At 45.4% G+C, this 4,741-nt stretch overlaps 1 pseudogene across 1 annotated transcript; it reads left to right on the top strand.

The window, feature by feature from the left end:
- Positions 1-3,335: 3,335 nt before the first annotated feature.
- Positions 3,336-3,931, top strand: LOC308256574 (large ribosomal subunit protein eL15-like; annotated as a pseudogene). Its single transcript has one exon. The product of its transcript is annotated as a large ribosomal subunit protein eL15-like (transcript).
- Positions 3,932-4,741: the final 810 nt, after the last annotated feature.

The raw sequence follows: 4,741 nt of genomic DNA, 5'->3' as shown, positions 1-4,741 counted from the left end.
TGTTTACCTACTCTGTTGTCTTGGTTCTCCTTTCAATTATTTTAATTCGTTGTTATTTTTACCCAAATAATATATATTTTTAATTTCTCAGTTTTAAATTCTAAAAAATACTTTTGGGATCTCAATATATAAGTTTTCTCTCTCCCTTTCTCCCTCCTCCATCAAGACTGGTAGGAGGGGTAGAGTTGTGGAACAGGCTGGTCCAAAAGCCAAGTGTAGTGTTTTCTTAATTGGGAGGGATATATCTGCTGTGGAGGTCTCTTGTGAGAAGCAAGGGGTCCCAGCCCCACACTAGCCCCCCAGCCCAGGGTTTCAGAGCTAGGGAGAGAAGTCCCCGTAACTTCAGGCTGTAAAAACCAGCAGCAGTTGTGGCTGAGTGACATGGAGGCTGCCAGAGTCTCAGGCAGTTCCTCTTAAAGGGCCAGTGCATGAACTTACATGTATGGTCCTGCTCGCTCTGAGCTCCAGTGCTGGGCATTGGCTTTGGGGAATCCAGGGCCATACAGGGAGGAACTGGATTGTCTGGCATTGGAGCAAGAACTTGGAGGCAGCTTTCTCCCAGACAGGGGTGCTTGCAGGGGTCATTGTTCCAATGCTGAGACTTCCCCCATTGTAGAGCTGACTGGCAGCCATATATGAGTTTCCATCAGCCTCGCTCACACTGTTTGCTCTGCCCAGGTGATTCCCTGAGACCCTGCCCCATCCAATTTGCAGCCTCAACCAAACTGTTGGCAGCAGTTTTTCCATAAGAATGGCCTATTCTTGCCAAAACCGGTTTGGCTCAGTGGATAGAGCGTCGGCCTGCGGACTGAAGGGTCCCGGGTTCGATTCCGGTCAAGGGCATGTACCTTGGTTGTGAGCACATCCCCAGTGGGGGGTGTGCAGGAGGCAGCTGATCGATGTTTCTCTCTCATCGATGTTTCTAGCTCTCTATCCCTCTCCCTTCCTCACTGTAAAATATCAATAAAATATATTAAAAAAAAAAAAAAAAGAATGGCCTATTCTGGCTCAGGTTTCAGACTCCTAAAATCTCCCAAACAAGCAGCAGCTAGCATCAGTGTGCCCCATACCTATCAATAAGAGGCCCAAGACCTGGCACTAGCACCAGCTTGCCTAGATTCACAGCTTGGCCTCACATGGGGACTTCCAAGCTCAACACAACTGCCAGTCATCAGCAGATTGCTGTGTAGCTCCTGTTGGATGGCCTCTAGCAGTGGCTGACTTTGCACCTCTCAGGAGGCCCAAGAGCTAGTGCACCTGGTGGACAGCTTCGGGTCATACCAGATTACAACTCTACACATCCACAAGTGACACATTCAAGGGCAGACTCAGTGAGCACCAAAGCCCCACTGAAACAAGTACTGCTCCATGGGGTTGTCTCTTGCACAGCAGTTCTTCTACTGTAGTCACAGCTGGTTCTCACAGCCAATTGGCCTGAGGGTCAATTCCTCCCAGTGATACCAACAGCAATCAAGGCTCAACTACAACGAGACTGTGCACACAGCCCAGGCTCAGCTAGAGTACCCAGCTCAGGTGATTAGGGAGGCTGAGTCACTGGGCCCTACAGGACACCTACTACACAAGGCCACTCTACCAATTCCAGGAGATGTAGCAGCTCTGCCTAATACATAGAAACAAACACAGGGAAGCAGCCAAAATGTGGAGACAAAGAAACATGTCACAAATGAAAGAACAGAAGAAATCTCCAGAAAAAAAAAACCCAAAACTAAATGAAATGGAAGCAAGCAAACTACTGGATACAGAGTTAAAAACAATGGTCATAAGGTTGCTCAAGGATCTAATGAAAGCTTCAAAGGACTCTTTCAAGGATCTTAGTGAGACCTTCAAAGACATGAAAAAGGACCAGTCAGAAATTAAGCATACACTAACTGAAATAAAGAATAATTTACAGGGATTCAACAGTAGAGTAGAGGATTCTGAGAATAAAATCAATAATTTGGAATATGAGGAAGCAAAAAACACCTAATCAGAAGAGCAAAAAGAAAACAGAATAAAAAAATATGATGATAGTGTAAGGAGCCTCTAGGACAACTTCAAGAGTACCAACATTCGCATTATGGGGGTACCAGAAGGAGAAGAAAGAGAGCAAAATATTGAAAACCTATTAGAAGAAATAATGACAGAAAACTTTCCCTACCTGGAGAAAGAAATAGACTTACAAGTCCAGGAAGCACACAGAACCCCATACAAGAGGAATCCAAAGAGGACCACACCAAGACACATCATAATTAAAATTCCAATGGTTAAAGACAAAGGGACAATCTTAAAAGCAGCAAGAGAAAAGCAGCTAGTTACCTACAAGGGAGCACCCATACGGCTGTCAGCTGATTTCTCAACAGAAACTATGCAGGCCAGAAGGGAATGGCAAGAAATATGAAAAGTGATGAATAGCAAGGACCTACAAACAAGATTACTCTACTCAGCAAAGCTGTTGTTTAGAATTGAAAGTCAGATTAAGAGTTTCATAGACAAGAAAAAGCTAAAGGAGTTCATTATCACCCAACCAGTATTACATGAGATGTTGAAGGGTATCCTATATAATAAAAGCCTAATATGCTAAGTGCCCGGTTATCCATTCAACCAAATCAAAGTGTAATATGCTAATGATATGCTAAGGCCGCTCAACTGCTCGCTATGACATGCACTGACCACCAGGGGGCAGACAGTCGACCAGTTGCTATGATGTTCACTGACCACCAGGGGGCAAAATCTCCAACCAGTAGGTTAGCTTGCTGCTGGGGTCCAGCCCATCAGGACTGAGTGAGTTGAGCCGGACACGCCCTGGAGCCCTCCCGTGGTCCCTCCCGGCTGGCCAACCTCCCGCGTCCCTCCCTGGCCCCAATCGTACACCGGTGGTGTCCCTCGGCCTGGCCTGCTCCCTCTCGCAATCCGGGACCCCTCGGGGGATGTTGGAGAGCCAGTTTCAGCCCAATTCCGCAGGCCAGGCCGAGGTACCCCACTTGTGCATGAATTCATGCACCGAGCCTTCAGTGGTTGGCAAACTCATTAGTCAACAGAGCCAAATATCAACAGTACAACGATTGAAATTTCTTTTGAGAGCCAAATTTTTTAAACTTAAACTTCTTCTAATGCCACTTCTTCAAAATAGACTCGCCTAGGCCTTGGTATTTTGTGGAAGAGCCACACTCAAGGGGCCAAAGAGCTGCATGTGGCTTGTGAGCCGCAGTTTGCCGACCACTACTTTAGTTCTTTAAGAAGAGGAAGAAGAAGGGGAAGGGGAAGGGGAGGGAAAGGAGGAGAAGAAGAAGGGGAGAAAGGGTCTTTATCTGACTGCAGCCATAAGGTAAAACAAGATGGGCACTTACAAGTACATCCAGGAGCTGTGGAAGAAGAAGCAGTCTGATGTAATGTGTTTCCTTCTCAGGTGCATTGCTGGCAGTATTGTCAGCTCTCTGTGCTCCATAGGTCCCCCGCCCAACTTGGCCTGAAAAAGTGTGCAGGCTGGGATACAAGGCTAAGCAAGGTTATATCACATACCAGATTCATGTGCACTGTGGTGGCTGCAAAGCTCAGTTTCTAAGGGTGCGACCTACAGCAAGCCTGTCCATGTAGTGTTAACCAGCTAAAGTTTGCTCAAAGTCTTCAGTCTGTTGCCAAGGAGTGAGCTGGATGCCACGTGGGGCTCTGAGAGTCCGGAATTCTTATGGGTTGGTGAAGATACTACTTACAAATTCTTTGAGGTTATCCTCATTGATCCATTCCATAAAGCTATGAGAAGGAATCCTGACACCCAGTGGATCACCACAGCAGTCCACAAGCACAGGGAGATGTGAGGGTTGGCATCTGCAGGCTGTTTGGAAAGGGCCTCAGGTTCCATTACACTATTGGTGGTTCTCATCGTGCAGCATGGAGAAGGTGCAGTACTCTCCAGTTCCACCTTTACCACTAATATAAGTAATGCTTGTAAAATTCTTACCTCCAGAACGGCAATAAATACATATCTATCAACAATTGAATTTAAAAATAAAAATAAACGAACAAAGGATCTAATGAACAAAATAAATTGATCACTAAAATAGAACCATGCCCAGCTGGTGTGGTTCAGTGGTTGAGCATTTACCTATGGACCAGGAGGTTCCAGTTCCAATCCCAGTCAGGGCATATGCCCTGGTTGCCGGCTCGGTCCCCAGGGTGGGACGTGCAGGAGGCAGCCAATCAATGATTCTCTCTCATCATTGATGTTTCTATCTCTCCCTCTCCCTTCCTCTCTGAAATCAATAAGAATATATTAAAAATAAATAAAACCAGAGGCATGGAAACATGGAACAGACTGACAAATCTCAGAGGGGGAGGGGGTGGGAAGAGATTAACCAAAGATCTTATATGCATATATGCATTACCTATGGACACAAACAATAGGGTGGTGAAGGCCTGGGGCGAGGTGGGAACTGGGTGGAGGGGGCCAATGGCGGCGGGGGGTGGGGGGAATATCTGTAATACTCTCAACAATAAAGATTTAAAAAAATAATTGAAAGATTACAATGTGTATTAGCCATTTCTTAGACCATGCATGAGGTATGGTCACTGTTTATTTACAAATTCAGGACAATACAAACTCCACCCAATATGCAGCCATTAAATAGCAATTGTAAGCTTATTGCACAAAATATTAGAATTTGAATTTAAGCAGGGAAAGAAATTTCTCATTTAAAGAAGAAACTTCTAAAGAAAGATTAAAATTGTCCAGAATTAAAAAAAA

The sequence above is a fragment of the Plecotus auritus genome (assembly GCF_963455305.1).
Source record: "Plecotus auritus genome assembly, chromosome: 8".
Taxonomy (NCBI): domain Eukaryota; kingdom Metazoa; phylum Chordata; class Mammalia; order Chiroptera; family Vespertilionidae; genus Plecotus; species Plecotus auritus.
This window is presented reverse-complemented; position numbering and strand designations above follow the sequence as displayed.